Here is a 23943-nt window from a genome sequence, read left to right on the forward strand (position 1 = left end):
TCTATCTATATATATATATATATATATATATATATATATATATATATATATATATATATATATATGTATGTGTGTGTGTGTGTGTGTGTGTGTATATATATATATATATATATATATATATATATATATATATATATATGTACAGTATATATATAATTATATATATTTATACACAAATATATATGTGTGTACATACACAGAATATATATAATTATATATATTTATACACAATATATATATATATACATACATACATACATACATACATACATACATACATACATACACACACATATATTTACATATACAGAGACAGAGAGAGAAAAAAAAGAGAGAGAGAACTGAGATTTGTGTATTTGGTGATGACAGTTATCGCTTCATAACTTACCGCCTTCCGCGTCTGCCGCAGATTTGACGTGAAAATCGACCAATTGCTTCCTGTAGCAATTGCCGCAGTTTGCACGGCCTTGGAAGGAGGGTGTAAATGACAGGCTATACAACTATTGAACTAGTCATGAAATTGTCTTATGACTTGTACATTCGGTACATGTATGATTCAAGTACCAAAATAAGTCACTGAAAATTCGTCCTCCTGGCTACCGTGGTTTTCGACACTAGTGACTTAAAGTGGAATATAAAATCAATTTTCTTTGTTTATCTGTGGCTTTCTGAGGCAGTATACGAAGTTTATAACGTGATTTTTTTTATGCTAGAATACGCAACAAGAATTCTCTCTCTCTCTCTCTCTCTCTCTCTCTCTCTCTCTCTCTCTCTCTCTCTCTCTCTCAGCGCCATACTGCAGTCAAATACCTTTTTATAAACTTGATATTTTCTTTTGGCAACGATTGTTTTGAAATTTGAACCCCATTACGAGGATGTTTACTTTGTTGCAGACTTTGATCAGCAGTGATAACAGACGACCTCGTGCATTGCAAAAGCCGTCGTCGGTGTTATTTCGGAAGTGGTTATGTGCAGGGTTGATGCCGGAAGTGAATTGTAGATTTGGGGTGGAGTCCCAGCTGTGTAAGGGGAGGGAGAAAGCAGGAGTGGGGGAAAGGGAGGGAAAAGGGGAAGTAGTAGGAGAAGGAGGAGGAGGAGGAGGAGGAGAACGGGGCTGAGGTGAGGTTAGACAGGACTGTGTTCAGATTGGTTTGAGAGCTCCATGGAAACGGGAGGGGGGGAGAGTTGGGGGGGCGGCAGGTGGGGAAACTCAAGACTTAAAAAAAATAAAAATGAAAACTACGGAAGATGGGGAACATTTCGAAGGGAGAGGGTTGTATTTATTTTCTTTTAGCGGAACGTGGAACGCAACGTTTAATTGCAGCAGCAGCAGATTGGGATTGTGGGAAACAAACGCCGAATTCGAGGGACTCAGGGCCATAAGGCCACAGGCGTTCAAAATTGCTTCGTCTGAAAATAAAGGGGAACAGGGGACGCCATCATGTGCTCGTGTTGCTTTGATGCAGGCTTTTGTTTTGTGATCTTCGGAAACTGAATATCGAATTTAATGGGCGATGCTCGTGAAAATTCAGTGGAAGTCTTGAAGTAATAATAATGTTAGACCCCTCTCTTTAAGTCTTTGTGAATATTAATCTTTTAGCTTTTGTTATGTGCTTCTGTGGACCTGATCTTTTGAAACTGAATACAGAATTTATTAGACGATGTTTGTTAAAAATTCAATGGAGTTCTTGTATTAATAATAATGTCATACCCCTCTTTTCAAGTTTGTGTGAATCCCTTATTATTAAATTTTTTTATATGAGTTATTCAGTATGAAACCTGAATTCTCTTAGCTGAATACAACCTTCGTAAACTTCATATATTTTGACATTTTATTTCTGGTCTCTGTTTTCAAATTTGACAAGATATAAATCTCAGGAAATTAATTCTAAGTAAAGGGAACTTTAAGAAAAATTAAGTTTTTCAGAAATTTAAGCGTCTGGAGAAAGATGAGGTTAAAGTAGATGTCACCTAAAGCAACTTCTGAGATTAATTGTGTTCAGAGATATCTTATGTGGGAACAAATGAAATACTCGAACTTAATTGACATAATTTAATGTTAAAGTCATCATTGGGGTTGATGACCATTGTCTTTGTGATGTTACTGTACAAGAACAATCAGCAATATCAAGTAATTGACAATTTGGCAATTTTTAGTTTAAAAACAGTGTGTATTAGTTACAAAACACTGACGTCTCTTAGTTAGAAAAGTATTTATTAAATTTAAACCACTGACATCTTCAAGTTAACACTAATTTATTAAATATAAACTACTGATTCTTCTTCGTTTAACGTGCTTTTTTCCCATATCAGTTCAAAATGTGTTTGTTAACGACAAACTACTGATATCTCTGAGTTCAAAATTTATGTATTGAATACAAACCGCTGTGGACGTGGCAGACTTTCACTTTTAAATTAAATCTGAATTGTGGTGTCGCCACTATCAAGTTGAACCTGATTCGGACCTGATTCGAACTCGCTTCGTACCTCCAGGGTGAGTTTCTGTCGCTCATCCAAAATGCATGAGGTAAATCGGACCCGCCAAGAGTCCCCGTTGACCGTGTGTGTGTTGTGAACAAGGACAGTGCATGAGTCATACATTTTGATTGGGAGTATATAATAGTAATAATAATAATTAGAAATATATATTTACGTTAACACCATTGTGAACCTCTTCACTGTTTTAGTGCCTCATGCTATTGTGAGATTTTTATGAATAATAATAATAATAATAATAATAATAATAATAATAATAATAATAATAATAATAATAATAATGATAGATTATGAATAATTCTGGTTATAATCATAATAAATTTCATAATGGGTGATATTCTTCATGCTATAATTATTAATAAATTTCTGGGAATTACAATATCAATGTAATTGATTTAATTTGGGTTAGGATAGTATCATTGTAGTTAATTTCATAATCAGTATCTTAGAGGTCTTTAATTTTTAGATTCCATTCGTATGTTTTTCTGTTTTCCTTGGTTCATATAAGGTTTTGTTTTACAAAGAGAGGCGTTGCCTCTTGTTTTTTTTTTCTTTTCAAAGGTGATACCATACTTTCTGTAAGGTCTTGTCAGGTTTTGGATAGTTAAGTACATTAGTTTGCCATTTCCGTCTGCCTCTGCTGTATATAGAGTATATGTGTATATACATATACATATACATATACATATACATATACACACAAATGATTTTATTCTTGCTGAAGTGTGTGAGAAGTACTTAGCTACCCAGAGGAAGCGCTGTCATTGGAAGAAGGAGCTACCCAGAGGAAGCGCTGTCATTGGAAGAAGGAAAGGGAAGTAATAATAATAATAATAATAATAATAATAATAATAATAAAGAGGTGAATATTCTGTGTTTTAAATGACACACGTTTGCGCGTTCACGTCCGTTAATCATGTGGGAGAAAGGCGTATGGCGTATGCATGCTCCAATGTAACACGCAATTCGACACGGATGTGCGTGTGTCAGAGAGCTGCTCTAACCCAAATTTTTGGGAGAAGAGGAACCCTCCCAGTGGAACGCCGCGTCAATTTCTTACCTGTTTCTTCGTTCAACGGTGCACGCAATTCCGTTCCATGCTTTCTCGACTTCCTTGCAAACGTCAGACGGAATTCTCTGCAATAATGGTTGTGTCGTCTTCATATTGCGCGCTGTTGTCAGTGCCTTGTTTACTGTTGTTATTATTTCTTCCTTTCCTTTTTTTTTATTTTCCTTTAACCTTTTCCTTAATATTGTAATACCACACCTTGTGCGGAGACGTATAGTTATTGCTCTGTGATTTTTTTTTTTTTTTTGTGTATAAAATGCCCCCTGACTTTCACTTCATTTCTCATTATATGTTTATTTTTGGGAACCTTTGAGTTTACTGTTATTAAGATTACGAATTATAATGATATTGATATTGTGATATTTATATTTTCCATTGTCATTATTTTCTTGGGAATGTTATTATTACCAAATGTGCAATGATGTTGCAAGTTTCTTACATGAAATGCACCGTACCTCTCTGCGACTTGCTATCTGCATTACCTAAGCATGGCATTCCCTGTTCCTCCAAAGAGGGTTTTTATCTCGCCCCTTCCTATCCCCTCCTCCTCTCCCTCCCCCTCCCCCTCCTCCCCACTTCTTGTGCCTGGTGTCATTTTACAGGTTATTTACCGAAATGGAAGATTGCTGGGGTCATCTTGAAAGATGGCGATTAATAATAATGACGAGAGGTAACGGGGTCGCTTGTTCGTGATGGCTCTGAACAGTTAGACAGACAGGCACATCCTGTACGTAGTGGTAGGTACAGCCTGCTTCTGGGTCCAGGGAGAGAGAGAGAAAAAGAGTAAATATATGTACTTATTTTGGACGGAAGACCAAACAACTGTGGTGTTGGTAACCCGTGATAGAGATTGCTGTGAGATTGGATATGTTTTTCGTGACTCTCTCTCTCTCTCTCTCTCTCTCTCTCTGTATGTGTGTATATATATATATATATATATATATATATATATATATATATATATATATATATATATATATATATATATATATATATATATATATATATATATATATATATATATATATATATATATATATATATATATATATATATATATATATATATATATATATATATATATATATATATATATTATATATATATATATATATATATATATATATATATATATATATATATATATACTATATATATGTATGTATGTATGTATGTATATATGTGTTTACAGTATACTAGGGCCAGTATGTCTTGTTACATTGGTGATAAGCTCTCATTGTCCATTAACCATGAAAAAAAGAAATATTACTAGCAGTATTGAATTCATAGCATAATTTTTTTAATGTATTCAGTTTCTTGGAAATAAGTTCTCGTATCATATGCAAAATCCTCAATATAATCGAGGTCATGATTCTTGAAATCACTAAGGACCAGGAATAAGCAGAATAGCAAGTGCCTTGCACAGGGCCATCTTCAAAAGCAACGACACAATGAAAGGGTCCATTGTAGAAGGAGCGTTTGATATGAGAACTTCCTTTCCTGTTTAAAACTAAACTGTAAGAATTGGTTTTACTTCCAGTTAAAACATAGAATCAACATGATATATATATATATATATATATATATATATATATATATATATATATATATATATATATATATATATATATATTATGAATTGGATATGTTCTTTTTAGTTTTCTGAAAAGAAAACTATTGTGCCGGCTTTGCCTGTCCGTCCGTCCGGACTTTTTTCTGTCCGGGCTTTTTCTGTCCGCACTTTTTCTTTCCGCCCTCAGATCTTAAAGACTACTGAGGCTAGAAGGCTGCAAATTGGGATGTTGATCATCCACGCTCCAATCATCAAACATACCAAATTGTAGTCCTTTAGCCATAGTAGTTTTTATTTTATTCAAGGTTAAAGTTAGCCACAATCGTGCTTCTGGCAACGCAACCACACAGGCAACCACGACCGCCTGAGAGTTTTATGAGCCGCGGCTCATACAGCGTTATACCGAGACCACCGAAAAACAGATCTATTTTCGGTGGCCTTGATTATACGCTGTACAGAAAACTCGATTGCGTCGAAGAAACTTCGGCGCTTTTTAACTAATTTGTTCTCGTCACAACATTTGCTAAAATTTAGTAGGCCGGTGAAGAGTCATAGATGTTTTATCTGAAATACAGTAGTTTTATTCAAGTTATTTTCTGTTATTCAAGTTATTTTTGTGTTTTACCTGAAATACTGTAGTTTTATTCAAGTTATTTTTGAGTAATTTTTCCATAGGCCACATTACTGATTAATTTACATCATAACTTGAGCCAGGTTGGTGGCGCTGGTTAGTTTTGATTAACCTGGCCTTATACCAGCACGGGCCCTTGCCTAAATTCGGCCTATAGTGTGAGTGTTGAAGAGGATGATAAGAGGCCTGTTATGGACCGCTTGACTCGGCTTGCCAGCCGTGACGAATTAAAAAAAATACGAACCTTAATTATGGGAGGATGACACCATGTTTAATACAGTAAATAAATAGATAGATAAAAAAATTTTCAATATTTTATGATATAATATCGCTCCCATGACGTCACACTTTTTGACATCGTGATTTCATAAAAAAAAAATATTGATTGAAAGCAGTGTTAGTGAAAGCAGAACGAAAAGGGACGGAAGAAGTGTTGACATAATATTGTCTGATTGCATATGTGATGATGGGATTTTCATTGATCTTCAGAGAGAGAGAGAGAGAGAGAGAGAGAGAGAGAGAGAGAGAGAGAGAGAGAGATACGCTGCATTCCCTTTACTGAAAGGAAAGAGGTTAGGCATCCAATTCTTAGTGATGACAGCGATCGCTGTTCCTGCTTGTTTTGAAGTGACTTGTTCGTGTACCGTTAATTTGTTTTCCTTTATCTTATGACACTTGGCCTATTCTGAGAGCGTCTTCTTGTTTGTGATTGAACAATTGTTTCTCTGAGTCGATAGCGAATAGAGTAGTTAGCTTCCTGATTTAGAATTTTATGCTTTTTTCAGTAAATATCACTTTTGTTATTATTATTATTATTATTATTATTATTATTATTATTATTATTATTATTATTATTATTATTATTATTATTATTATTATTATTATTATTATTATTATTATTATTATTATTCAGAAGATGAACGTTATTCATATGGAACAAGCCCACAGGGGCCAGTGACTTGAAATTCAAGCTTCCAAAGATTATGGTGTTCATTTGAAAGAAGTAACAGCAGGTAATAAGAAATGCAGAAAGAAGATATCAGTTATTAAAGGAAAATATGGATATATTAATTAATAAATAGATAAAAATGTAAATAAATCAGTAAAGTACAAGGAAAATTTGTTTAGGATAGTAATGCTTTGCATCTTCGATTGAACTTTCATTATTTTATTGTGTATTGATGATTTTTTACTCCTTTATTGGCTTTCTAAATGTGAAAACTTTGTTGGAAAGTTATTCATATTTTTTGTGGTCGCACTAAGTACACTTCCACCGTATGGATATTAACAGCACTAAGTATTAAAGTTATCTCAGGTTGTTCCAATCTCATTCGTTAGCGGGTATGATATGCAGGTAATGCCAGATTATCGTAATTCAGCCATATTTCAGAAAAGTAACGTTGAATGCCTGAAGATGTGGCACTCTCAACGTGAACTGTGGCATGCAAATGATATTTAGTGAGAAAAAAGTTCTGCTGGTTTCTTATGCCTTTTTGATATATATATATATATATATATATATATATATATATATATATATATATATATATATATATATATATATATATATATATCTATATATATATTTATCAGTTTGAATGGTGCCTGTAATTGAAACACATGCTACAGAGCAACTGTACATCGTAACACGAATAAATATCCCCCAAAATCACAGGTTTGCATCGAATGATTTTGCGAGGTACGACTACAATGGCCAATCTTCCCTCTCCCCCCTCTCCTATTATCTCTAACCCCCCAACCTTCCCAAACATCCTATTCCCTCCCCAGTGTTATTGTAGAAAAAAAATGAGAAAAAGCACAAATAGAGAAATGGACTACAGAGACATCTCTCACATCGTTGACGCAGTGGCACTGTGTTTATGTGTTATTTTGTGCCGTATTTTGAGAGGTAGAGAGCGTGAAATGGCCGCTGGGGGGTGAGATTGCCTCAGATTTGGTCGCCGTTATGCTATGATGTCTTGAGTAGAGAGGCTTCCTGCTCTGCTGTTGCTCAAGTGAAGGGGAACGACTTTTTGGGGAAATGTGGTCCACGGTTCCTAAGTCTGTGCTTATGTGTACCCTTTTTTTTTTTTTTTTTGGAGGGGGGTGTTGGTGGGGAGTGCTTCGTTTCGCTCGTTTAGCAAACTGTTATATCTTGGTAAATTTTGTTTTGTTTTAGTAAAATCTGTTTTATCTTAGTAAAGTCTGTCTTATCTTGGTAAAATCTGTTTGGTCTTAGTAAAATCTGTTTTAGCTTAATGAAATCAGTTTTATCCTAGTAAAATCTGTCTTATCTTGGTAAAATCTGTCTTATCTCGGTAAAATCTTGTTTGTCTTAGTAAAATCTGTTTTATCCTTGTAAAATCTGTCTTATCTTGGTAAAATCTGTTTGGTCTTAGAAAAATCTGTTTTAGCTTAGCAAAAGCTGTTTTATCTTAGTAAGATATGTTTGCTTTATTTTAGTAAAATCTCCGTATCTTTTGCGGGAACTGTTTTCGTAATAATTGGGGTTTTAATTTTTTTTTTTCATTCCCTGCAGTTATTATTTTGTTGGAATAACAATTTCTCTCTCTCTCTCTCTCTCTCTCTCTCTCTCTCTCTCTCTCTCTCTCTCTCTCTCTCTCTGTTACACAGTGAACGTCCCTCTCTGCAGGAAAAATGTCTTGGGACCTGTGTGTTTGTGTGTGTGCAGCTCTCGTCGACCAAACCATGGAACGACCGCATTTACTTTTGATTTATTAAAGGCGATCTTGTTGCTTCCCGCACAAGTTAGTTCTGTTCTGGGTGTGTGTGTTGCCTGTTTCTGTGGCCACACAGATAGAAATTGGGAAAGGGGGCGGGCGGGGTTGAGGGATGAACTTGACTGTTATATGGATAACTTTCTTCATTATACATCGCTATGATTTTTATATACAACTTTTTCTGTGTATGCACATATATATATATATATATATATATATATATATATATATATATATATATATATATATATATATATATATATACATATATATATATATATATATATATATATATATATATATATATATATATATATATAAATATATATATATATATATATATATATATATATATATATATATATATATACATACATATATATAAATTTTTGTCACACACTGTGACATTTTTTATTCAGAAATGTTAAGCTACAAAAGTCGTTTGACATCAATTCACTCTACCTAGGGAATAACTTACACCTATTTCCCCGAGGTAGAGGGAGTTGGATATCATACAACATTTGCAGCTTATTATATATATATATATATATATATATATATATATATATATATATATATATATATATATATATATATATATATATATATATATATATATATCGTGACTGGCGTATAATTGCAGACAGTCTCTCAGTCTCCAGCCAACTTACTTGATTTCAAATGGTCGACTCGATCAAAACTTAATTACGGTACTTGGTTTAGTTTACGCACGCGAATGGCGTGACGCCATCCAACAGTTTGAAAAATTCTTCCGTTTTGAGGAATAACACTAAATATATTTGACTTTATAAGCAAGGTGAAATGCAGTACACATCTTCAAATATAACTGTTGGAGTTACTCCGTGTCTTCTAAGTAATGGAAAACGTAAAAGACATTAATAAAACAGTCGATCAATAAGCAAAATTGATAATGTTTTAATAACATGTTCTGCAGTGTGTTACAGTGACGTAATTAGGGTGTAATAATTTGACCCGTAAATCTTGTAATGTAGTAACAGGTCCGTGATAGTTTTTTGGTGAAAATTGTTCCGGTTAGTTTTTCAGTGTTTTACATCAAATTGGTTTTGCTTTTATTAACATTTGAATATGAGCTAAAATCAAGTCCATTAGACCACACTTTTCTTATTATTATTATTATTATTATTATTATTATTATTATTATTATTATTATTGAATTAATAAATCATAAAAATTAATAAACCCACAAGTGTGTCTATTGTGATTTTCAGTCGAACATAATCCATTCTCACGGGGGACCATCCTTATGCTCTCTCTCTCTCTCTCTCTCTCTCCTTCCTTTCATCCTGATTAACCTCTGTCACGTTGTGTCACATCTCTCATTCCTCAGCGTCTGTCAAAACATCCTCCTCCTCTTCTCATCCTCGTTCCTGTTGTAGGAAAACATCTTCTTCCCCCTCCTTCTCTCTCTCTCTCTCTCTCTCTCTCTCTCTCTCTCTCTCTCTCTCTCTCTCTCTCTCATCTTTAAGTCCGACCCCCTAGAGTGAGGGGAACCCGCATTGTTTTATTCATCATGTCTGCCATCTCCCCATTTTGGTCAAGCTGTCTCTCCGATGTAGCAAGCTCAGCATTCTCTCTCTCTCTCTCTTCTCTCTGGAGAAGCGCATTTGAATAGGAAAGTAGGTCTTAATGCCATATGCATTTAGGTGGTGCTAGGTAAGGGCTTTTGAAGAGTAAGTGTGCTCCGCGCTGTCAAATGTTGAAAGGACTTCAAGAGCTTTTTCCTGATGTAGCCGGAGGCTGATGTGTTTGTAAGGTTCATTAAATAATAATAATAATAATAATAATAATAATAATAATAATAATAATAATAATAATAATAATAATAATAATAAATCTTCATAGGAAAGACCTAAACGTGATAGAAATTACTAAATATATACATTTTATGTTTCCCGCTGAGGGAAAAATTAAGTATGTAACAAATTAGTCAACTGTTATAAGTAGATACTGATGAATGCCCAATGGATATTAATAAAGAATAATGACGTTTCTTCCATGCTATACTAAGAAGCCTGTAGATCAAGATATGCTTCGGAAAAGACGAAAACATTTTTCCAAATAAACAAAAAAAAAAAAAATTAGCTATTTTGTGTCTGCAATGACTTTAGATATCAAGGGAAGGGTGGGTGCCCTGAGAAAACACGTCCTTTTCTCCTCAGGTTGTCGCCAGAAAAAAAAAAAAATCCAAACCAACTATAGGCCCAGAAGAATTCACCGGAAGTGACTCAGCAGGAACCGTGTGGATGAACTTAAGAAGATGAGTAAAATGAGGAGAGAGAATCTTCTTTTCCTTTCTGACTTGTCTCTTTAGGTTTTTGGACGATCTCGAGAGCGAAGAAAATTGATTTTTAAAATGTTTTGCTGCGTTGGTGACCAGAGTCGTTGCGTCATAGAAAATTGAATTTGTTTTTCGTTTCTGCTTCATTGACTTGAGTCGTTGCGCCATAGAAAGTAGATTTTTTTTTCGTTTCTGCGTCAGTGGCATGAGTCGTTGCGTCATAGGAAATTGAGTTTTTTCGTTTCTGCGGCAGTAACATGAGTCGTTGCGTTATAGAAATTTGGATTTTTTTCGTTTCTGCGTCAGTGGCATGAGTCGTTGCGTCATAGAAAATTGAGTTTTTTCGTTTCTGCGTCAGTGACATGAGTCGTTGCGTCATAGAAAATTAGATTTTTTTCGTTTCTGTGTCAGTGGCATGAGTCCTTGCGTCATTGAAAATTGAGTTTTTTCGTTTCTGCGTCAGTGACATGAGTTGTTGCGTCATAGAAAATTGATTTTTTTTCTCGTTTCTGTGTCAATAACATGAGTCGTTGCGTCATAGAAAATGGAAGTTTTTCTGCGTCATTAACCTGAGCTGTTGCGTCATAAATTTAATATGCAAATACATATAGTCAAAAAGAGATATTGTAGTGTGTTTCTCTCTTTTTTTTTATAGTAGTATGGGGCTTGAATGAGATATGATGCTAATATCTCTTACTGTTGTCTTTTATATTTGCCTGTAGCTGAGCCAGAATCCAAAACTAAGAGAGCCGTGACTTTTGCACCTCTGTGCCTTTCTAGATGAAAGTGAAAAAATAATATAGAAATGGGAAAATAAAATATAGGAAATAGATTTTATATATATATAAATTATTATATATATATATATATATATATATATATGTATGTATATAATAAATATATATATATATATATATATTATATATATAAAGTGTCCTGTTTATATAAATATATACACACGCACACTCATATATATACATATATATGTGTGTGTGTGTGTGCTGGCGCGCACGCATGCTAATATTGTGTGCCTGCACGCAAGTATCAAAATTTAATATTTCTAGCAACGTCTCGTATTAGCAACAGCAACGATCGTCGGCATTGCTTAGGAAATCTTCCTCGTCCGTCATATTTGGGCTGAAGCCTGGTATTAAAGTTTTGCCTTAAGTGCTTTCATTCATCTTCTCCAGGTCTTATGAACAGGCCTCCAAAAAGTCTCTCTCTCTCTCTCTCTCTCTCTCTCTCTCTCATCATTGAGTAATTCATTGCGAACACTATTTCTGGTGATACTCCTTTATCGTCTTCTGAAGATAACATCATGTTAATATATATGGCTTCTTTTATGCCTTTTTTTTTATTTCGAAGAGAGGAGAAAAAAAATGTATAAAATGTAGTAGTTATTCTTTCGAATTTTACAGTTTCTTCCGGTAATTTAGTAGAAAAAAGAAAAGGGAACTGTCCTTGCTAGGTGCTTTGTTTTTCTTTCCAAGGAGAGAGAGAGAGAGAGAGAGAGAGAGAGAGAGAGAGAGAGAGAGAGAGATGTCTAAAATGTAGTAGTTATTCTTTCCTAATTTACAGTTTCTTCCCCAAATCTAATAGAAAAAAAAAAGAGAAGGGAACTGTCCTTTCTAGGTGCTTTGTTTTTCTTTCTGTGTAGAGAGAGAGAGAGAGAGAGAGAGAGAGAGAGAGAGAGAGAGAGAGAGAGAGATTAAAAGCTTTGTATCCATCACCCTTACCCTCCGTCATTCATCTTTCCTGTTTCTGTTTTGATAAGCGAATCATCATAAGACCGGAAACGATGTTGACCAATGCTTATGTGAATCACACAGGCCTTGCTAAAAGGCCCTTGGTGTCACCACCCCCTCCCCCCCCCAACCGGATGGGTTCCTTGGTTGCAAGGGCGCCGCCGTCCTCGCAAGTCTGGTAGTTATTGGTCATGGGCTTCGTCTATGTGACATATTATAGCTACGGTATTAATGTACTACTAATAGTTCTGTTGAAAGTGACAGTTCTAGTAATGGTTCTGCTGAAATTGATAATTTTCCTGATAGGTCTGTTAAAAGTAGTAATTTTACTTATAGTTTTGTCGAAAGTAATAATTTTACTTATAGTACTGTTAAAAGTAATATTACTAAAAGTTCTGTTAAAAGTAATAATTTTACTTGAAGTTCTGTCAAAAGTAATAATTTTACTTAAAGTTCTGTCAAAAGTAATAATTTTACTTAAAGTTCTGTTAAAAGTAATAATTTTACTTAAAGTTCAGTTAAAAGTAATATTTTTTACCAACAGTTGTGTTAAAAGCAATAATTTAATGTCGGTACTAAAAAATCATTAATAATTTCCAACAAGTGTTTTGAGATGAGGTTGTTTTATCACCTTGGCTGTAACTCACCGCACTCGACCAACGACCTGGTACGTAATCCACTGCCTAAGTCGGCAGAAGCATAAGGGGTTGGGCGGATACTTTACGGGCTCGCCGGGGAATCGAGTCTGGGCCCTTACGGTGATGATGAGGTGAGGGTCTTAACCACTAGAATAGCAAGCCTTAGGAACTTAATTTTCTTATGTAAATAAAAAACGTTACAACGATTTCCAACTTATTTTCAGGTTTGTTTTCTTATTTCTTATCATTCGATTTGGAAGGCAAGGAGAGAGAGAGAGAGAGAGAGAGAGAGAGAGAGAGAGAGAGAGAGAGAGAGAGAGAGAGAGAGCGTGCATTTTAAGTATACTGAAATCTTTTGTTAGCAAGGAACTCTCTTTTCATAAACATGCTGCGTCTGTTTTAAACAGGAAGGCATATTGTGTAAACATTGCACATTGCACACATGTTCACGGGGTGAAAGAAGTTAGGCAGACAAGATACAATGCATGTTTACAGAAGATGCTCTTTTCATCAGAAGGTAGAATGCATGTTTATATCTTGATTAATTTGAGAGTGGTTCGTGAATACTCTGTTATGTGGGGTCATACAGTTTTTCCAGTTAAGTAACAATGAATTAGAGAAAGTATGTTAAACTGGTATATTAAAAACATGTTTTGCGTGGTAATTATATTCAAAAAAATAATTTTTGTTAGATAAGACCGAGATGGGTTAAAAAGACCCAAATCTACGTTGAGTGCAATAGCAAGTTTGGTAGAAATACTATTAATTCCTGGTACCTGGATCTTTACTAGGCCATTGTGAAGTTTTAGGACTCAGCTCTCTCTCTCTCTCTCTCTCTCTCTCTCTCTCTCTCTCTCTCTCTCTCTCTCTCTCTCTCTCTCTCTCTCTCTCTCTCTCTCTCTCTCTCTCTCTCTCTCTCAAAAGAAAAAGAAAAAGAAAAAATCCTGCCTTGGTTCACTATTCCTTCATCCTCATTTGGTGATTTGGTAAATTTCTGTGTGTGTGGTTTGCCTGCAGCTTCGTAATTGAGAACTGTTTATACTAAGGTATAATATTCAGTAGTTCACTGGGTAAATTTTCAATTCATTTTTCTTTTCAGTGAACATTTTGTTTATTATTATTTCTTCGCTTAATAAACAATGATTGTTACAGAGATTACTGGATAAAGTCTGAAGAAATTTAAGTAGTTTTTATAGTTGTGCTTTCTTTTAATTTGGGTTTATATTGATTGTTCTTATGTGTTCATTTATATTTTCTGAAGTAGGTGAGCAGAATACACTGAGAATAGACATGGCCTTTGAGCTTTGAGTGTCTCTCTCTCTCTCTCTCTCTCTCTCTCTCTCTCTCTCTCTCTCTCTCTCTCTCCGTTCCGTGAAATTCTTGTATGCCATTGTTGACCTAAGCAGTGAACTAGGCACCTAGCTGTTAGATGGCGGTTGTGGGTTGCGACAAGGTTATTATTATTACTCTGAAGATGACCCCTATTTATTTGGAACAAGTCCACCACAGGCGGCCATTGCCTTGAAATTCAAGCTTCCAAATAATATGGAGTTCGTTTGAAAGAACTAACAGGATGTAATAGGAAATACAGAAAGAAGTGAGCGAGAAAGGGAGAGGATAGAAAACTAGAATTTATCGTTCACTGATCATTGTAAATGTATATCAGCAGAATGGGAGGGCCTCGAGGAGGCAATCCTTACACCCTCAGTGGAGTGCAACCATACCGAAAATAATACACTGGTCACATTTATGGCCAGCAATTGAAAGCAAAGGAGAGGAAAGAGGAACGACCATAGAAATTACTGAGACGAACCTTTGTCCTTGCTTGAGGGTTTCTTAACCCCCTCCCCCACAAGTATTCCCCATCCCAAATCCACCCTCCCTCCCCAAACAACTATGTTGCTATTGCCTTACAGTAGCAGCGAGTGGCATTGGATGTTGTGGTAAGCTCTGGTGTTTATAGAACCTTGGTTGATGTTGTTCCTGGTAGCTGCTGGTGGTTGATTGGCTTGGTTGCTCGGTTGACAGAGGATTGAAATCTAATATCCTTCAATTGCTTCGCTCGGTCAATGAGTATGATGATGTTTCGTTAATGTTGTATATGAGGTCAGGTTTGTAATTGTAGAGAGTGCCTTGAATAGTCTCTCTCTCTCTCTCTCTCTCTCTCTCTCTCTCTCTCTCTCTCTCTCTCTCTCTCTCTCTCTCTCTCTCTCTCTCTTCTTTAGTGGTAAATAAACTTATTAATGATTGTTGTGAAATTCAGTGATTTCATGAAATTTTAATTTATTGCTCTTTTTATCATAGTATTCTATTTTTTTTTTTATTTTCAACATTTGAGAGAGAGAGAGAGAGAGAGAGAGAGAGAGAGAGAGAGAGAGAGAGAGAGCTTTTTAGGGAATAATTCAAGACCATGTGAAACCACTGAAAGTTAATATACACATGAAGGGTTATAATATACCTTCAAGAAAATTGAATTGCTACCTTTACCATTTGATACGCTCGCGAGTGCACGTGCGCACACACACAGTCAAACACGCACACACACATATATATATATGTGTGTGTGTTTATTTATACGGATTTTATAAAAATCAAATACGGAAAGAACACAGATTATATTGCATGCCAAACACATTGTAAGTTGTGACTCTCTCTCTCTCTATGTCCTGAGAGTCCCTACTCCAGCGAGGGTCTTACTGTCCCAATAATAACTCCTGTGAAGGATCTCCCGCCTCCTAGTTTGGGACCCATTCACCCAACTGCCACCACACGCTCTCTCTCTCTCTCTCTCTCTCTCTCTCTCTCTCTCTCTCTCTCTCTCTCTCTCTCTCTCTCTCTCCAGAGGATAAGTACTATATAAAAGAATAGAGTACTACGATAAAAGGAGTAAAAATGTCAAAATTTCATGAAATCCCTGAATTTGACAACAATCATCCAGAGAGAGAGAGAGAGAGAGAGAGAGAGAGAGAGAGAGAGAGAGAATTCAATGTAGTCTCTCTCCTGGAGATTTATCTGTTATTGCAATTATCCCTCCTTGAAGGTGGGATTGCTTATATCTCGGCGTTATGATGTCTGCCCAGGCGCCGATTCTCCCCTCACCCTCTTCTTCTTCATCTTCTTCTTTTAGTAGGTTAATCCAGAACGTCAGGCGCGTTCCACGTTTCATGTTGTCCGGTTGTAAATAGAGATTCCTCCTTGCGAACTGAATAAAGGCGAATTGAGCGCAGGTCTCTCTCTCTCTCTCTCTCTCTCTCATGTGGTCGGTCGTACACCGTGTGCTACCTGCAATGGCTTCATCTAGTTCTTATTTTTTGTTTGATGTTTGTTTTTTTAGTTTTTTCTTTTGTAGTTTTTGTTCTTATTGCTGTCTTCGAGAAACTTATTTCATGGTCTTTAGGTTTTTTCTTTTTTGTTAATTGTAAGAATATTTTAAAAAAGGATTTCATGTTAGTGTAACTAATTGGTGTTTTTATTTTTAATTTTATTCACGTAATTATTGTCAACTGTTCTCTTCCGTGGAGCTATGGACACATTCTGAATAATAATAATAATAATAATAATAATAATAATAATAATAATAATAATAATAATGGGCTTAAATTAGGAATATAACTGACTGTAGCATTTTTTCTGGAGCCACCCCCTTTTAGGTGAAATGGCTAGCTGTTAACAAATTTTTAAATTAATATTCGGGGTCAGTGACCATAGTTTTTGTGACTCCAGATAATTTACAATAATGCAGTCAGTCATAATGATGTACTTTCTTCCTTGTGACTGAATTATGGCGAATGTGGGTGTAAATCAGTTTTATAATTATAATTAAAGTTTAACAGTTCTATTGATTTTCGTTGATGTCAATAAAACTGGGTCCGTTGTTAATATTTTTCCCGTTTCTGGTGATAAGATTTTAATTACATACTCATGGCGTCCATCGTATGTACAGTATATCCATTCAACAAGTCTCTCATTCGATTAGCATATAATAAGGATAACATTCTCTCAAAAAGTATTTTTAATTTCTAAGATTTCTATTTAGGATGGTGATGAATCTCTCTTTCTCTCTCTCTCCCTCTATCTACGAACGTTCCACAGGCATTTTATTCGTCTTGCAAAAAACGATTTGCTAATTAAACCGAGGAAACAAACGAAGGCGAAGCATGACAGGTAAATTTGTTTATTTATGCACTTTAATCGTGTCACTGTGCTACTGAAAAATATTATTGTTGTCTGAGCGGGAGGATCAATATTAAAAATATTGAATCTCAGGCAGACACGCGTTCACTTCTGGCCGAGGATGGAGGGAAACCTGATTTTACGACCAGAAATCACTTGAAATAGATTTAGGAGTAACAAAATAGCCGTGATGTCTGACAGATTTGCCAAGTGTTTTATCTTGGCGACAACTTGAACTATCATGTCGTCTGTCATTCCGTCTGTCTCTGTTAAAAGAGTAAATGAAATTGAATATATGCAATAAGGAAATAGAGAAATGTGTCTGAGCGTACTTCAAACTCTGGTAGGCGTGTAACGCTGTGGTCATGACCTGAGGATTTTTAAGTTCTTTTTTTTTTTTTCAACCATAAAAAGACTCACATCTACCTAAATTTTCACAGCCAAATTCAGCTTGCTGTAGAAGTTGCCACTCAGTAGAGAAGTGGAGAAGTAATTGATTATACATATTTGGCAGAAATTCGATATTCTGACAATACATATTTGATTTAATTCACGTTTACAACCTGTCTTCTCAAGCACCATTGTTATTAAATGCCATCTTTTGGCCCAGAGTCATTCACATGCTTAGAAACAGGCTAATGAATGTTTTGCATTTTTTTTCAGAAAGACTAGATGAGTATTTAAAGTGACGTTTATTACCATCAGAAAGACCGGCGGATAAACGGGCGGCTTTTTAGGTCTTGTGTGGGGTGTGGAACTGGGCAAGGATTTCAAAGATGGAGAAGCCAAAGGTCAGTTCTTGAAGGGGATTTGCTGTTCCCGAAGGAGATTACGGTGAATATTTGACAAAGGATTTTTAAAATCAGGACAAACTCAGGATCCAACCCACTCCTAACACACACACATACATAAATTCTATATATATATATATATATATATATATATATATATATATATATATATATATATATATATATATATATATATTGTGTTCGTATTTTTTGTAAAATACATATGCATCTACCCCACATCTGGTAATATAATATATATATATATATATATATATATATATATATATATATATATATATATATATATATATACATATATGTATATATGTATGTATGTATGTTTGTTTATGTAACCTTAAAATATGCCCACATTTGGCACCTGAAACAACGTACAGATTTCTTTCTTATCACTAGTAATTAATCCAGTTAGACGCAGTTGCAATCCTTCATTAATCTGGAGCATCATAAGCGGAGCCATCTTCAGTTCACAGTGAACGTAAGAAAAGAGGAAAAAGCAAGAGAGAGAGAGAGAGAGAGAGAGAGAGAGAGACATGGCCATTGGAAAGATGGTGACGGTAGGTTAGGGCAGGGGTGATCCCCGGGGGGAAGGGTTCCTTGGTAGAGGAGGTCTGTCTCTTTGTTGGTGGGGTTGGATTTAGGGACTTTTGAAGGGCTGCGGTGGAGTGTCTAGGTTCAGGACTTTCGTGAGGGGTTGGGCGGGAGGGGGAAGGTGTGTTGAGTGTTTGGAGACCCGGGGTGGGGTGGGGTGGGGTGGGGAGGGGTGTGTTACATGGTGTACTCACATGGCCCCGAAACACTCTCACCAACGCACGCACGCACACACATCCACACGCGGAGAGTGAGTGTGAGTGAGACAGTCTCCTCCTCTCCTCTCCGTCGGACGCGAGCGAGCGAGCGAGCGAGTACCGACACACACAAACGCACACAACACATCGAAACGTGGCCGGGAAAAGAAGTGGAAGAAGAGGGGTCTCCTCTGAGCAAGGGCTGGCTGGTTGGGCCGACTATAAGAAGTCGTCGTCCGTCCAACGCTTTCTTGGATATCATGACTTTTCCTCCTGTGCCTGTGGACGGTCACCACTCCTTTTTTCGTTCGTTGTGTCCTGACGCGATCCGATTCGAGTTCTGATCCGAAATGCAGCGACAGTCTAGTGGTTTGTCGTTCGAACGACTGATCGCCGGTGAGCTTCGGCGAATTTAGCTAACCGGTGTTCGAAAACGAGTGGCATAACATAACATACTGGTGGTGGTCATTGATATGTGATCGGGGGAAGACCGCGGCGCGCTGTGTCTGTCGGCCGCGACCTTTAGGGTTTTATTATCTGTTCCGTGGACGAGTGAGTGTTCTAGTGTTCTTCAGTAACAGCAGCGGTCGTGTGTTGTTCTTGTGCAGCGACCAGTGTTTTCAGTGCTGTGCTTTGTGACAAGTGTTAAAAACATCACAAAGATTATTTTCTGTTTGTGTGTTCCAAGTGGCTTCTTTTCAAACAAGCAGTCTATTTTAAAGAGCAGTGATCTGGTGCATAAGAGAAATAGTAACAGGAATTTAACGGTGTGCAGAATTTGGTGTTTTTCTTGGTAACGGATTGTGTGACTGGATATTTTTCTTTATCTTTTGGGAAACCAGCAGTTTGGTGAGTTTGCGGTTTTGCAGTTTTCTTAAAAGTTCATTGTGTTATAAATTGCTTTCTGCCATTGTTTTGGGCCGCAGGTGAAAAGGTTTTCGTACTGTTAGGCCAGTTGGATATCAGGAAAACAGATCAGAATGTGGTTTGTTTTGCAGTTGTAGTTTTGGATTCTCAGTTAGGACGTGAGTGTTTACTGATTCATTAATAATATAGTAATAAACAAAGGTGCTTTATTTTTAATTTTGTAGTTTTTCAGTGTTAGGGTAACTTTTATACAAGACTTGGACGTACTGTGGATAAAATACTTGCAATTACCTTTTGTTTTTACCAAGCAAGCCCAGCTACCAAGTGGTCTTTCGAATTCCCAAACATTCAAATTTTTTCTACTTTTCTTCCTTCTGACAAGAATGAAGATTAACTTTTAGTAATGAAGTCTGCCTTTAACTGTTAACCATAGGCTAGGCATACGTTGGTTCATCGTTTCAACTCTTGGGTGACCTAGGTGACTCGAAGTAGGCGCTGCCGAGGACAAGATGTTTGTTGATGACGGAGGCCGTGTGATGTTGGTGGTACTTGTATCTGAGGCAGACCATAAGGTCGACCTTTAACCCCTGGGCTCAGCCTCTGAGTCACCCTGATGCTGTTTCCAGCCTCTTCCTCTTTCTGTTACCCTTACCAAGGATGAAAATATAATAATGTACACACACACACACACACACACACACACACACACACACACACACACACACACACACACACTGCACACGCTCATTGGGTTGTTGAGATGCTGAAAGAAAAAGTTGTTCGCACCAAATTTGAATAGAACAGGAACCACATTTGTGATTAGGGGAGGGGAACTTCTTGTTCGAACGCAGTCACCAATGGATTATTTGGCCTTGGGCGTGTTATAGCCAAAATATGGCCTTGAGACCATTCGTTATTAGCCATTGAAATTAATGAACCGTAATGCTGCTGTTCTTAGTTGACAAAGCGTATTGATGACGGAGCCAGTTTTTTCTTGCTCGTGCATTAAGTCTGGTTTGCATTGTGTATTATATGAGTGTGTCAGTTTAATGTTTATAAACATTACATCGCAGTTCCTTGGGATTGTTTTTGTTTTGTACTCCTATTGTTTCTTTCTCATTGCCAGCCTTGAAAAATATTTTGGAACGGTGACTGTTTGATAACATGCGCATCGTATTGATTTTCTTCCACAAGTATTGGGATATGCTTATTATTTTTTCTTTGAAGTTTGACACTTAACTTCAGTTGGTTCAGTGTAGTTCATATTTGTACATGCACGTATGTATGCATGCACTTAATCAGAGTAGATAATGCCATTTTCTGAGTTGAAATACCACATAGCCTATGTAGTGTGTAAATTCGTTACTCTACAGACTTATTTTTCATATCCAGTTTCCTTTGGACAAGAAACTGTATACTTTTTATTGGCAAGTCTTATTATTATTATTATTATTATTATTATTATTATTATTATTATTATTATTATTATTATTCAGCTATGCTTTGTTACACGGGGAAACACTTTTAACGAAACAAAACCAGTTTATGAAAAGGACCGGCTGCGGGTTTAAAAGTTAGGTGCTGCAGTTTAAATTGTAGCCTCTTGACAAGAAGTTCCATAAATGGCCACACGTATTTATTGAAATATAATGTTGCCATGCAAGGCACCGTATTCATATTATGACGAGCGTGGCGGATGAGTAGGGCGTGGAACACTTACTTTGTTGTTAAGGATTTAGCTTATGAGAAAATAACATTTGAAACAGATCCTGCTGAGCGTGTCGTTAATTTTAACGCCCAAGTCTAGTTGTGGTTGGCTTTTGCCTTGTCGTAAGGTCAGTTTGATTGACAGCTGTACTTCGTGCTCTGAAAACGGCGTACGTACGTACTTTTATGTTAATTTGAAGAGTTTGAGGTCGACATAGCTGCAAGTGTAGCTTTCAACCCTCCAAATATCTTTTGACTTGAACGATTTTCTAAATTTGTAGCCAAAAACCTCAGACAATTTATTAATCTGCCAATATCATTTAATAGCTTTAGTTCTACGCGTTGATAAGGAGGAAAATATGATCAAACCAGACTGAACATCATCAAATGATTAATTTTGGTCGTAAAGCAACCCGCTGGCTCTGATAAGAAATGCTCCAGTACAGTATAATTAACGTTTATTTTCTGCTTCAAAACCTAACTTTTCTTATGTATAGAAGAGGTGGAGTCAGATCCCATTAATTATTTTAGCAGTGGGACTCTCCTCTTGCAGAGATTCATAACATAAGTCTCTGATCAGACACTTCCGATTCTGAACTCTATACGTAGATTCTGAACATAACAGTGTATAACCTAGAATTCGGGCATCATATTAGGCCAGAGACTATTGAACACCATAGTTTTTGCTCAGAAACATCGATTATACGAAAGGATGTACCTCGGGATACTGAATTCTGGACATATCAGTGCAGTTATAGCCCGGAAACGCAGGTCGTATCAGCTAGCGTCACCATATAGCATTGACCACTTCAATTATTTTGACCCGCAGCGCATGACGGGATGTAAGTTGCATTACGATTTTGTGTCCCGTCTCTCTCTCTCTCTCTCTCTCTCTCTCTCTTACTCTTAGTTCTTCATTGGAGGAAGGGTAGAGCTTTCGGCTAGCACGCTGTTGGCCCAGCGTTCGACTCTCCGAGCGACCAGTGAAGAATTAGAGGATTTTATTTCTGGTGATAGAAATTCATTTCTCGTCATAATGTGGTTCGGATTCCACAATAAGCTGTAGGTCCCGTTGCTAGGTAACCAGTTGGTTCTTAGCCACGTATAATAAATCTAATCCTTCGGGTCAGCCCTAGGAGAGCTGTCAACCAGCTCAGTGGTCTGGTTAAACTAAGATATACTTAACTCTCTCTCTCTCTCTCTCTCTCTCTCTCTCTCTCTCTCTCTCTCTCTCTCTCTCTCACACACACACAGTTTGGGAAGGCATCGAAAGTAGTGGAGTAGCTGGGTTTAATTTTAACATCGAAAGTAGTGGAGTAGCTGGATATAATTTTAGCATGTTTTTTAACAATATTAACAGAACCTAGAGAAACTTTACAGAGTGAATTGTCTGATTTGTGTGCTGTTGATTTTCTTGGTGTGGTGCATGTTGATTTTGTTGTTAGATTAAGATGAAGTTCGAAAAAATGGCCTTTTGCTCCTTGAATAGTCCGCATAATATTTTCACAACTAATCCGTTTAATAATTAGCCCAAACACACGTCTCACCATTAGACCAGTCGCCTGTTCTAAAAACTTCTTCAGTGAATCGAAGTCTTTCATCACTTCGAGCCTGGGTCTAATGAACTATCGAAGCCATTTTTTTTTATTTACCTTTGGTGATTAAGTCCATTTAGTCTGCTGATAAACTCGCCACCTTGGCACTTGAAATGATGATGATTAGGCACAAGACTAATAGATGTTACAACCAAAACAGTAGCTCGCTGTTCACTCGGTCTGGAGCCAGGAAAGACTTCACTAATCTTTTAATTGAGTTTCCTTGTAGGGGCGATTGAAGTCAAGTGTGACCCTGGATTTAGTTTGCCTTTACGAATATATGTGAATTTTGGCTTTGATGTTACCTTTGTATTATATGTACAAACACGTATGCACAAAAACGTGTATGTATATGTGTGAAATATCTAAACAAGACAATGGTCATCCTGTTATATATATATATATATATATATATATATATATATATATATATATATATATATATATATATATATATATATATATATATATATATATATAATTTAATATATATATATATATTAATATATATATAATTTAATATATATATATATATATATATATATATATATATATATATATATATATATATATATATATATCTAGGAGAGATAGAGAGAGAGAGAGAGAGAGAGAGAGAGAGAGAGAGAGAGAGAGTCAAATGACAACGAACTTTCTTGTGTAAATGAAATGTACCCGACCCCTCTTGGCATTTCAGCAGGTGAGGAGTAATTTTTTCCCCTCTTGTGTTGTGGGATTCCTTTAGCAGTGGCGTATGGCGAATGCTTAGGCTGGTGTAGGAAGAGGTCCGG

General features: G+C 36.2%; 1 protein-coding gene across 3 annotated transcripts in view; it reads left to right on the plus strand.

Moving 5' to 3' along the window:
• The window catches only part of LOC136832072 (abnormal cell migration protein 10-like), an 891193-nt gene that overhangs the window by 558469 nt on the left and 308781 nt on the right, over nucleotides 1–23943 (plus strand). The window contains exon 1 of one of the 3 annotated variants that reach the window (XM_067092684.1): nucleotides 18959–19832. The exons of the other annotated variants lie outside the window; for them this stretch is intronic. The gene's annotated coding sequence lies outside the window, so the exon portion shown is untranslated. Of the gene's footprint in view, nucleotides 1–18958; nucleotides 19833–23943 lie in introns of those variants that run through there. 3 annotated transcript variants of the gene reach the window in all.

The sequence above is a fragment of the Macrobrachium rosenbergii genome, chromosome 49, assembly GCF_040412425.1.
Source record: "Macrobrachium rosenbergii isolate ZJJX-2024 chromosome 49, ASM4041242v1, whole genome shotgun sequence".
NCBI classification, from domain to species: Eukaryota; Metazoa; Arthropoda; class Malacostraca; order Decapoda; family Palaemonidae; genus Macrobrachium; species Macrobrachium rosenbergii.